Source organism: Suncus etruscus, chromosome 12 (genome assembly GCF_024139225.1).
Source record: "Suncus etruscus isolate mSunEtr1 chromosome 12, mSunEtr1.pri.cur, whole genome shotgun sequence".
Classification (NCBI taxonomy): Eukaryota; Metazoa; Chordata; class Mammalia; order Eulipotyphla; family Soricidae; genus Suncus; species Suncus etruscus.
In genome coordinates, this window is record NC_064859.1 from 3012736 (window position 1) to 3025795 (window position 13060).

At 38.0% G+C, this 13060-nt stretch overlaps 1 protein-coding gene and 1 pseudogene across 1 annotated transcript in view; both read right to left on the reverse strand.

Annotated features, from left to right (window-relative positions):
• The window catches only part of FSIP1 (fibrous sheath interacting protein 1), a 219793-nt gene that overhangs the window by 90888 nt on the left and 115845 nt on the right, over positions 1-13060 (reverse strand). The gene's annotated exons all lie outside the window — the stretch shown is intronic.
• LOC126025297 (uncharacterized) lies at positions 10124-10223 on the reverse strand (annotated as a pseudogene).

The window sequence follows — 13060 nt, forward strand, 5'->3', positions numbered from 1 at the left end:
GTCCTTCATATTTTTAGTCAAGTTGATTCCAAGATGTTTGAGTTTGTGTGGGCACTATTGTGAATGGGGTTGTTTTCTTTTCTTTTTTTTTTCTTTTTTTTTTTTTTTTTTTTTTTTGGTTTTTGAGCCACACCCAGAGGTGCTCAGGGGTCACTCCTGGCTGTCTGCTCAGAAATAGCTCCTGGCAGGCACGGGGGACCCTATGGGACACCAGGATTCGAACCAACCACCTTTGGTCCTGGATCGGCTGCTTGCAAGGCAAGCGCCACTGTGCTATCTTTCCGGGCACGGGGTTGTTTTCTTAATGTCTATTTCTGCCTTATTACTTTGGTGTATAAAAAGTCCATTGATTTTTGTGTGTTAATTATGTAGTCTGTCACCTTGCTATATGAGTCCATTGTTTCTAGAAGCTTTTTCAGAGAGTCTTTAGGGTTTTCTAAGTAGAGTATCATGTCATCTGCGAACAGCGAGAGCTTGACTTCTTTCTTTCCTATCTGGATTGCCTTGATATCTTTTACTTTCCTAATCACTATAGCGAGTACTTCCAGTGCTTTGTTGAATAGGAGTGGTGAGAGAGGACAGCCTTGTCTTGTGCCAGAATTTAGAGGGAAGGCTCTTAGTTTTTCTCCATTGAGGATAATATTTGCCACTGGCTTGTGGTAGATGGCCTTAACTATACTGAGAAAGGTTCCTTCCATTCCCTTCTTGCTGAAAGTTTTGATCAAGAATGGGTGTTGGACCTTATCAAATGCTTTCTCTGCATCTATTGATATGATCATGTGATTTTTATTTTTCTTGTTGTTGATGTTGTGTATTATGTTGATAGATTTAAGGAGGTTAAACCATCCTTGCATTCCTGGGATGAAACCTACTTAATTGTAGTGGATGATCTTCTTAATGAGGCATTGAATCCTATTTTCCAGGATTTTGTTGAGGATCTTTGCATCTGCATTCAGCAGAGATATTGATCTGTAATTTTTTTCATAGCATCTTTGTCTAGTTTAGGTATCGTTGTGATGTTGGCTTCATGAAAGCTATTTGAAAGTGTTCCCCCTTTTTTTTTCATAAAAGAGTCTTGCCAGGATTGGTAGTAGTTCCTCTTGGAAAGTTTGAAAGAATTCATTAGTGAATCCATCTGGGCCTGGGCTTTTGTGTTTGGGCAGACATTGGATTACCGTTTTAATTTCATCAATAGTGATGGGAGTGTTTAGATATGCTACATCCTCTTCATTGAACCATGGAAGACTATAAGAATCCAAGAATTTATCCATTTCTTCCAGGTTCTCGTTTATAGTGGCATAGTTTCTCAAAGTAGTTTCTGATTATCCTTTGGATCTCTATCATATCAGTAGTGATCTCTTCTTTTTCATTCCTAATATGAGTTATCAAGTTTCTCTCTCTCTCTTTCTTTGTTAGTTTTGCCAGTGGTCTATCAATCTTGTTTATTTTTTCAAAGAACCAACTTCTGCTTTCGTTGATCTTTCGGATTGTTTTTTGGGTTTCCACTTCATTAATTTCTGCTCTCAGCTTTGCTATTTCCTTCTGTTTTTGGTTCCTTTTGTTGAGCACTTTCTACTTCTATGAGCTGCGTCATTAAGCTATTCAGGTAGGCCCCTTCTCCTTCCTGATGTGTGCTTGCAAAGCTATAAATTTTCCTCTCAGTACTGCTTTTGCTGTGTCCCATAAGTTCTGATAGTTTGTGTCTTTATTATCATTTGTTTCCAGGAAAGTTTTAATTTCCTCTTTGATTTCATCTCGGACCCACTGGTTATTCAGTATTAGGCTGTTTAACTTCCAGGTATTAAATTTTTTCTGTGTCCCTTTGGAATTCACATATAATTTCAGAGCGTTGTGGTCAGCGAAGGTAGCCTACAAAATTTCTATCTTCTTGATATTATGGAGGTATGTTTTATGTGTCAGCATGTAGTCTATCCTGGAGAATGTCCCATTACACTAGAGAAGAATGTGTATCCAGGTTTTGGGGGTGGAGTGTCCTATATATATATATATATATATATATATACATATATATATATATATGTATATATATATATATATATATATATCTACTCAGCCTCTTTCTTCCATTTCTCTTTTCAGGTCTAGCATATTCTTGTTGGGTTTCAGTCTGGTTGACCTATCAAGTGTTGACAATGCCGTGTTGAGGTCTTCCACACTTATTGTGTTGTTATTCATGTTATTTTTCAAATTTGTCAACAATTTTATTAAATATTTTGCTGGCCCTTCATTTGGTGCATATATGTTTAGGAGAGTGATTTCTTCCTGCTTGTATGTTTCCCTTGATTAATACAAAATGTCCATCTTTGTCCCTTATAACTTTCCTGAGTATAAAGTTTGCATCATCTGATATTAGTATGGCCACTCCAGCTTCTTTATGGGTGTTGTTTGCTTGGGTGATTTTCCTCCAGCCTTTTATTTTGAGTCTATGTTTGTTCTGACTATTCAGATGTGTTTCTTTTAGGCAGCAGAATATTGGATTAAGTTTTTTTTTTATCTATTTAGCCACTGAATGTCTCTTAACTGGTATATTTAGTCCATTGACATTGAGAGAAAGAATTGTCCTGGGATTTAGTGCCATCTTTCTATCGAAGTTTGGTGTGTCTGTTGGTCAGTCTTGTCTTAAAGTATGTCTTTCAGTTTTTCTTTTAAGACTGATTTTGAATCTGTAAAGTTTCTGAGCTGTTGTTTGTCTGTGAAGCCATGTATTCTTCCTTTAAACCTGAAAGTGAGTTTTGCTTGTTGCAGTATTCTAGGCAAAGCATTTATTTCATTGAGTTTTGTCACTATGTCCCACCACTGCCTTCTGGCCTTGAGTGTTTCTGGTTACAGGTCTGCGGTAAAACTCAAGGATGTTCCCTTGAATGTAATTTCTCTTTTTGATCTTGATGCTTTCAGAATTCTCTATCTGTGAGATTCGTCGTTGTGACTAGGATGTGTCTTGGGGTATTTTTTCTGGGGTCCCTTTTGGTTGGTACTTTTGGGGCATGCAGGATTTGATCGCATATATTCTTTAGCTCTGGAAGTTTGTCTCTAATGATGTTCTTAAACGTTGATTCTTCCTGGAAATTTTCTTCCTGGGTCTCTGGGACTCCAATGATTCCTAAGTTGTTTCTGTTGAGCTTATCATAGACTTCTATCTTCATCTGTTCCCATTCTTTGACTAATTTTTCCATTGTTTGTTCATTTGCTTTAAGTTTTTTTTTCCATTCTCTCCCGCTGTATGGAGTTGTTATTTATCTCATCTTCCACAACACCAATTCTATTCTCAGCTTCTGTTAGCCTGTTGGAGATCATATTCATTTTGCCATTAAATTCATTTACTTAGTTTTTCAGGCCTGTTATTTGACCTGTTATTTCAGTTTGGAGTTTTGTAATTTCTGTCTTTATATTTTCTTGGTTCTTATTAGTGTTCTGTTCAACTCAATCCATGATTTCTTTGAGTTCTTTGAGCATCTTCCATATTTCTTGTCTAAACTCCTTATCTGAGAGATTGATTAGTTGGTTGGCCGTTTTCTGGTAATCAGAATTGTCCTCTTCATTTTCTATGTCTGATGCTGGCCTGCATTGTTTCCCCATTGTCACAGTTGTATTGGGGTTTTTTCCTATGTTTTGTGGTGGTATTCATTGGCTAAATGATGTACATGGCCACGCTCCGCCCTTACTGGGTGGGTCAACTTGCCTTCAAGGAAGGGGAGCCCTCCATGGATAAAGCCTCACACAGGATCAAATCTTAGGCATGAGCACACAGCAGAGAAGACAGTCCGGGGAGAGATGCTGGGCTTCAGTGATCCAGCTCAGTTCTTAGTGTGATTTTTTCTTCTTGTTGCAGTGGCGTTCTTTCCTTAGAAAGAGCACACAGCCACACAGCGAAGCTGAGCTAAGTGCTCTTCTGGAGCCTCTGGGAGAGCGAATTTTCTGGGCCCTTTTCAGCCCACACCCAAGAGGTTTAGGAGACAGGACAGGAGACAAACACACACAGGCAGCACTCACAGTTTTTCACAGTCGGGCTCCACTGGGCTGGCTTAGATTTTCCCAGCCTGACATCACAAACAGAGGATTTACCTTCTGTGAAGTACTGCTTATAGCCAGTTTTCACTTTAGGAAGCAGACCCTTAACCTTCCGACCCTTGAATGAGTCTCTGGGAGAGCGAATTTTCTGGGCCCTTTTTGGCCCACTCCCAAGAGGTTTAGGAGACTGGACAGGAGACAAACACACAGGCAGCACTCACAGGTTCTCACAGTCGGGCCCCACTGGGCCGGCATAGATTTTCCCAGCCTGACGTCACAAACGGGGGACCTGCCTCTGTGAAGTATTGCTTATAGCCAGTTTTCACTTTAGGAAGCAGTCCTTTGGTGTTCCGGCCCCTTGAATGAGCCTCTGGGAGAGCAAATTTTCTGGGTCTTTTTCGGCCCACTCCCAAGGGGCTTAGGAGACAGGACAGGAGACAAACACACACAGGCAGCACTCACAGTTTCTCTCCAACTCAAAATTACCAAGTGCTGCTATAAGTGGCCCTTAAAAAATAATAGTTGTGCTATCGATCTGGGAGATGTCATCAAGATAACCTAACAAAATAGGAAATTTTGTTATCATATGCCAAAAAAGATATCTACCAACAAGAATATTTATGCTAAAGCATTTTAAGAATTAGTCTGTGCTAAAAAATATTTACCATTAAAGGAGAAAACAATTTCATCACTGTGCTGGTTGTATAGTTCACCCCTCATCATAAATACACATCTTAATATCAATATTTGAAACAAGAGCAAAATGCCAAGGACATTACTGGTAATATACCTTCATCATTTCCAAATCTCAACCATGTAGCATTAATACGAATGTTTTAAGTCAGATGTTTACACAATAGTCATCTAAAACACTTGAGCAAACTTCTATAGTAACTGATTAACTCCCATCAATAAAGTGTAGCTCTTCAAACAGGAATGGGAAAATATTAAGACTAAAACCCAGGGCTGGGGTATGGATAGTGGTAGAGCACATACCTTAAAAGTGTGAGGCTCTACATTTGCTCCCTAATACTGCATTTTCCCAATCTCAGGACCTTTGAATGTAACACTGGTGTCCCTCAAGTACCTCCATGCTTTCGCAATAAAAATAACAAAAGGTTGAATAAATAGTTCAACATATTGGAACACATGATTTGCACGCAGGAGACACTGGTTCAATTTCCAGCATCATATATGGTCCTCTTGCATTGTGAGGAATGATCACTAAACACCAAGCCAGAAGTGTCCCTGGGCACTACCAGGCATGATACAAAATAATATAACCAATATTAATAATAATGATGAATTATGTTTATTCATAATAATGAAAGCCCAGTCCTAGATATTGTGAAGATCTTGAAGTACAAAAATGTAATTTTAGTATAAAAGGAAATTATTCTCTAGACAAAACTTAATAAATACCTGACAGTCACTATCCCAAAGAGAAAAGCAGGTCGAGTGATAACACTGCAGGGAGGGTGTTTGCCATGCACAACAACCCATATAGTCCCCCAAGCTTGCCAGAAGTGATTTCTGAGCACAGAATCAGGAGTAACCCCTGAACACTGCTGGATGTGGCCCAAAAACAAACAACAAAACAAAGAAAAACATGTTTGCAAAGGTATATGATAAATGTAAAGAGATCAGAACCATCCCACTTGCTTAGGGATTCTTACCCTATAGACAACTTGACAGTTTCAGTGACAGGAACTATAGACCACTCCTTCCCCCACCTTTTTTTTATTGACATAGTATCAATATTTTAGTTGACCACGGGGCCAATTAGGTCGTCTCATTTTCTAACCCTACTTTCAAATGTTAAGTCTAGTCAGAAAACTAAGTTTTGTAATTACATATGCTCCGGGCATGTATAATGTTCAAACAATGGAGCACCGTCAAGCAACGGCAGCCACCTTCCACAATGAGACTGGAAAGCAAGAATCCTCAAGGCACTCTGAGAGACCTTCAGTCCTTGGTAGCTGGGTTTAGTAAGCCTAACATCTGCTACCTAGAGAGAAGAAATAAACTTCCAACTTGTCTACCTCATCACTATTTAGTTCCTCTACAAATAGTGACAAATACTTAACCCAAATAATACAGCATTTGCCTAGTGCTGACCACCTACCAGATACTACGTTCACAACAGTACTTTATTACTATAAAAAAATAATTATCATTAATACTACCTCCAGAAAAACAGGATCTATGAAGAAGAGGTTATTTTCAAGAAGTTATTTGGCCATCAAGATTTGAACACATGCCTGTTTGGTGCTGATATCCAGGCTAAAAGCTGCTACTCTCAGAGCCTTAATTCCATTGGTCTGGTATGGAGTACAAAAATAATCTCCTGCAAGTCTTCTAAGAGAAAATACTGGACTGGCATATCTTTAATACTATGCAGAAAAAGCTTATTTGAATATGTACTGATATTCAATATATATTATAACATACTAATGAGGAAAATAATATATAGCCATATAGAATAAAATATTGCCAGCCCAGCATAACACAAGACAAGATAGGTAAGTCTTTGGTTTTCAGTCTTTGGTTTTATTATTTTTGGTGGACTGTTTGTTTGCTGCAGGAGGAAATCATTTTTTATTTTAATCTCTATATTTTATTTTTCTTTAATGTTTGGAATTTTTATAACAAACACATAGCATTTTTACTATCTGGAAAGGTGACAACAATTTCTTAAAACATGTTACAGAAATGTTCCTGTTTTATATTTTATCATGTAAGAATATATAATCATTATGTTATGGTGGAAAAAAGTGTCAATGTGCTAAAACATGTGATTATGTGAACAAAACTATCAAAATCACTAATTCTGCTTTTGAAGAATCTATTTCAACCTTGTTATTCCAATATGGATTCACAGCCACTTTTAACACAGAATACCAATATAACGCTGTAAGTGAAAAATGATGTAGAGTAAGAAAAATAAAGGTAAAAGAAATGAAAATGAAAATGCTTCCAGATGTGTGCTCAGTGTACAAACTCTCCAGGCTCAAGTCCTACGGCTTTGCTAGAGACAGACTGAAAAGCTGGTTCCCAGCTCCCAGGCAGCCAGCACAAGCCCAGGTGTTGCCGAGACAAACTATGGTTTCTGAAGGAAGCAAGCACACTGATTTCTGCACCAGATCCCATTGCCAAGTGTTCTCCACTGAGGTCACAGACAGAAAACTGCTTTTTCACACAAGATATTGCATCTATGAACACAAATTGGGTTTTTTAATTCTGTGACCCAGTCTCAAGCCTGAAAGTTTATTAACTGTAAGGTCCAAAATTCAGATCACTTGAAGCTAAAAGATCTAATATTCTACAGCCACTCCAATAAAGAGTTTCAATGCAGTTAATTAGCTGCTACCTTGTTTTCAACCATCCTCTATTTTATATAAATGATACACTGTCATTTGTTTCCCATAATTTACTGTCCTTACAGATGCCGATATCTTAAATATTAGCGACCCATTTTTATATATGCAGCACTAAAATCATTATGGCCTGACATTTTTATAAGCTTATAAAACACATTTTGTCCCAAATGTTTTCATTAGCAGAAATGTGGCCTGCTGAAAACCAAAACCTACATATTTTACTTTGGAGGGGAAAGGCAGCTGGAAATTTGAAACTCCACTCATTTGCCTTTAACACTGCTCGAGAACCAAAACCTTTAATATAAATTCGACATCTCCTACTGGTTTGCTCAAAGTTTCTGAGACTGTTTTCGCAGAAAGCAGCGAGCTCTGCTGGGGCCACAGCCCAGGTTATTTTTACTGCTCCCTGGGGGTGCAGTGACTGGGTGGTCATGCGAGGGGATGCATCCCACACTAACACTGACTTCTCAGGATCCTCTACACCACTGAGCTCAAGACTCTTGAATACAGAAATGAATTCTGTGGAATTTTGCCTTTAGGGAGGCAAGCAAATTATGTTAACCGCACGCAAAATCTCTGGTTTATTTCCTTTACATTCCCTAAAATTGCAATTTAAAATAAGATCTGAGAGAATAAAATCTTACAAGACATTATTGGTTTTTTTTCTTTTCTTGCTGTACCAAAGTAAAAAGTTTGTGAAAATAATGAATGACATTGAATTTTGAACATGCAAATCACAGATGTGTTTATGTTGAAATGTTTATTCCTTAAAATGCAATTTATCACCACATTCTCTTGCTATAAATTAAAATGCTAAGCCCAAATGAGTAGAAGAGATGCTCAGAAGTGACTCAAATAAATAAACACTCATGGTCTAAAATAGAAAGAAAATGAAACAAAAGATGAGGTGCTAGAGAAGGGGAGAAGTAATGTACACTGGCAAAAGAGCTATGCTTGGTTTTTGAGTGGCTAGAGAACAGTTCAGTAGAATGTAATGGAGACAATTAACAATGCAGACCACCAACTGATTTCTAACATACTGACCAAATCTAAGTCTATATGCTCTCTGCCAAATGAACTTTCATTTGCTATTTCCATTTGTAATTCCAAACCTTGACATGAACCATGACCACGTGGAGTTTATCATAGGAATGCAAAACTAGTTCAATATACAAAACCCAACCAAAGTAACCTGTCATATTAGCAGCCTAAAAGGAAGAGGGTGATACCAGTTGAGGCAGAAAAATATCAAAGTAAATACAACAACTATTTGTGACATAAACTCTCAACAAAACAGGAATGGAAAGGAATTCTTCAGCCTGAAAAAGCCCCCTTCACTTTACATTGCATTGTTACAATGACAGGGTCATGCAAACTTGGTTGCAGTTCTTGCATACTTTTAGTTGAGGTGCTTGCTTGCTGGAGGTTATATACTTTAGTTGTGTGCATACTTTGGCTGCAGTGATCCAGAGATTGTGTTTATTCTGTATGTTTATTCATACAAAGGTCCATGCAGCCAGGATCTCACTATGCATATGGGACAGTGTTGGGGATTGAATTCAGGGGCTCATGACTTCAAGGTAAATATACTATTAGTGAATTATTACTGTTCTCCCTCAATATCAGAGTTAATAATGAAATACTGAATGCAGCTCTGTTCCTAATATCAGAAACGAAGCAAACATGTTCCTTCCTTAATCCTTCTATTCAACACTGTACTGAAGTTATACCCAGAGTAAAAAAATCATAAAGCAAAATATTACTATTAAGACAACAAGATAGAGTCCAGAGAATATACTCAGGAATTCAGGTAAAGAACTTCCAATAAAATTAAGTGATTTTAACAGATTCACAAGATAAAAAGTCAGCATACCAAAACCACTAATATTTATGTATTATTTTAAATATGTCTAAAATAAAACATCATTTTATTTATATTACTATGATTATAATAGTTGTAGGCCACACCAGGTAGTGCTCAATGACAATGCTTTACCAGAGGTTGAAGTTTATATCTAGAGAATGCAAAGATTGTATTCCAACTCTCTGTGTAATATTCCCAGTCTTACAGCAATTGGTGAGATGGGTATTCTGTTTGATACATAGGACCACAGTCCATAAATCATTGCTGAATGAATACAAAATACATGACATAGGGAGAGCCTATTCTTTGTCCTTACCCTACAGAAAAAACTATGAATTACTACCCCTAATCAAAATTTAAGTAAAGAAAAAAGGCTGAAAATCTATTTCATTTTTTAAAGATGTGGATCAGACACTCCTGAAATTGATTTAGAACAATAAATGCCCAATACTAACTAAAGCAACCCTGAGAAAAAAGAAGACGGGAGGCATCACTTTCCCCAACTTTAAATTGCAGTACAAAGTAATAATCATTAGAACAGCATGGTACTGGAATAAAGACAGATCCTCAGTCCACTGGAATAAACTTGAGTATTCAGAAAATGACCTCCAGACATACAATCAACTCATCTTTGATAAAGGCGCAAGAAATGCAAAATGGACCTCTATCTAACACCATGCACGAAGGTTAAATAAAAATGCATTAAAGACCTTTATATCAGACCCAAAACTATAAGGTATACAGAAGAAAATGTAGGCAAAACACTCCATGACATTGAAACAAAAGGCATCTTCAAAGAGCAAACACCACTGTCAAACAAGTGGAAGCTGAGATAAACAAATAGGACTGTATTAAGCTAAGAAGCTTCTGCACTTCATCTTTGTACAGAGGCCATGCTAATCTTCTCTATATTGTTCCAATTTTAGCATATGTGCTGCTGAAGAGAGCATGAAGTTTCTGCACTTCAAAGGAGATAGTGACTAGGCTACAAAGGCCACCCACAAAATGGGAGGAACTACTTGCCCAATTCTCATCAAATAAAAGGCTAATACCTAAGATATACAAGGTACTGACATACTTAAGAAGAAAAATAATCTAACCCCATCGAAAATGGGGAGAAGAAATGTGTAGATGGGCTGAATGGAGAGACCTTTCTTTGCCATCCCAGGCCATGCACCTGCAACTCCCTCCAACCAGCGGTCTGAGGGTTCAGGGCAGCAGCAAGGAAAAGACTCACAGCAGTCAGGTTGAAGGAGACATGGAATTTTATTCAAGGGACTAGGCACCATGTGTGGCTCCTATGCTTAAACCTTTTATGCTAAAAAAAGGGGGGGGGAGGGGAAACCTTTTATGCTGGCTTCATAGTCAGCTCTGCACTTCAACTTGTCTCTCATAACTCTTCATCCTGCCAGCCTTCCTTCTGCTCCTTACTGAATCTCTCAATCCTTCAATCTTTCCTTTACAACCCTGAGGCAATCCTTTTGTTTCCTTCCAAAGACCCGTCCAGATGGGCTTACCATCAGGTAAGATACATAGGAAGATGGAGGTGGGCGACAGAAATGAACAGACATTTCCTCAAAGAAGAAATACAGATGGCCAAAAGGCATGTAAAAATGTTCCACATTACTAATCATTAGGGAGATACAAATCAAAACAAAAGATACCATCTCATTGCCACAAGACTGGCACACATCACAAAGAACAAGAACTATCACTGCTGGCATGGATGTAGAAAGAAAGGAACTCGCATTTACTGCTAGTGGTGATGTTTAGTTCAGCCTTTATTGAAAACAATATGGAGAGTCCTCAAAAAACTGGACATTGCGCTCCACTATAATCCAGCAATGTCACTCCTAGTGATATACCCTAGGACCACAAAAACACAATACAACAATGCCCTCTGCGTGCCTATGTTCTAACAACACTATAATAACCAGAATCTGAAAGCAACCCAGATACCCGACAACAGGTGAGTGGCTAAAGAAATGTGGCACATCTATACAATGGAATACTATGCAGCTGTAAGAAAAAATGAAGTTACACAATTTTCTCATACATGCATGTACTTGGAGACAGAGTGAAATAAGTCAGAGGAGAGAGATAAGCATAAGCACAGAAACAGAACAGTCTCACTCATATATGGGATTTAAGAAAAATAAAGACAAAGAGTGGTAAGTACAGTTAGAGAAATAGCTACACTAACAGCTATCATGACAACAATAGAGAGAGAAATACAATGCCTGTCTTGAAGACAGGGATGGGGTGTGGGGCAGAAGGAAATGGTGGGACAATGGTGGTGGGAAAGTTGACTGGTGAAGTGGGGTGTGCATTTTATGGCTGAAATTCAATTCTGAACATGTTTGCGACCATGCTGTTTAAATAAAAAAATTATATTTTAAAAAATAAATAAAATTTGTTTATTAAATTCTCAATTGTCAGATCTACTCCTCATTCATTCCTGTCCAAAATATCATAGTTGACATATATTTCTGCTTCTTTAACCTTTGTGATACGTGATTGTGACGAATCTTATTTATCAGGACTCAGTGTCTCCTGCCCTCTTAAGCATTGGCTTCTTTAGCAGTGAGAAGGATGAAAATTCTTACTACAGTTGGAGTAGTTACTTCTACCCAAGTACCTCCCTATATACTCTGACCATTCAACCCTGCATGGCCAGATGTTATTATCCATTCTTGTAGATAAAGAAAGCGAGGCCCGAGAAAGTAAATAAACAACTTCTCTAAACTCACACACTAACAAGGGAAAAAGCAGGAACACAGTTGATTCAGCTCACACTTGGCTCAATACTGCTACTTATGGGGGCCCTCAAGCCCAGACACCAGTGCACATATTTCTGTCTATTTCTCAGCAACCACCGCTGACCTCAGCATGGGGCATGAACTAGGCACTTGACAAACTGTTGTGTTATCTGGGCTGCTTTTCACAGTCAGAGAGCACTCACAAGGAATGTTTTTAGCAAAACTCTGCACTGTTCCTTCATGTTTTACTTAATTCCACCATTAGAATGTCTGTGACCAAAAATTTAAACCCTATTCTTGCATATTAAGGACAAAACATTAGCACTTAATCAGTTGTTAAGATTCTTTGTGCAAATACTGTCCAACATGATCACCAAAATAACGCTTAATAAAATAAAAATTATCATGGGGGGTTTATTTTATATCCCAGTAAAGGTCCTTTATACAAACATTCCTCCTTCTTCTCCTCCTCCTTCTCTTCCCCTCTCACTGGCCCCAAAATACACAGAGTGAGAGAGAATCCAAGATTTCTTGTCATCAAGGAGAGAAAGTATACAAGAGGCCCTCAGGGATCCTGGTCCTTTTTAAGATATCTATCACTAACAGTTTGTTTTGGAAAAACCTCATGAGTTGACACAATTTCTGGGTTGAATTTAGCTTAAGTAAGGGCAGAGAAGCCCACTGCTTACAAATAGCCGTGCATATGCCTCTCTAAAGAGCAATATGCTCATGAAATGGGCCTCAACTGATTTTTTTTCCAAATTTTCCTTTTTCTTGAAATTTTTCTCCCACACCATTCTATCAAAGAGAACAAAGAAATCCTGAAAGAACCAGAAAAGCATTTGATGAAATTTCCCTGTAACTGACCATTATCCTGACAATGGGAAAGCAAACCTCACTGCATCTTCCAGACAATGAACATCTGTCCAGCTATCATAGGAAAGAACCCATAGGAAGAATGGGAGTGATCCCTAAACTATGAGTTCTCATGTAAAACAACAAGTCTGTGTGAATATAAATATAATTTT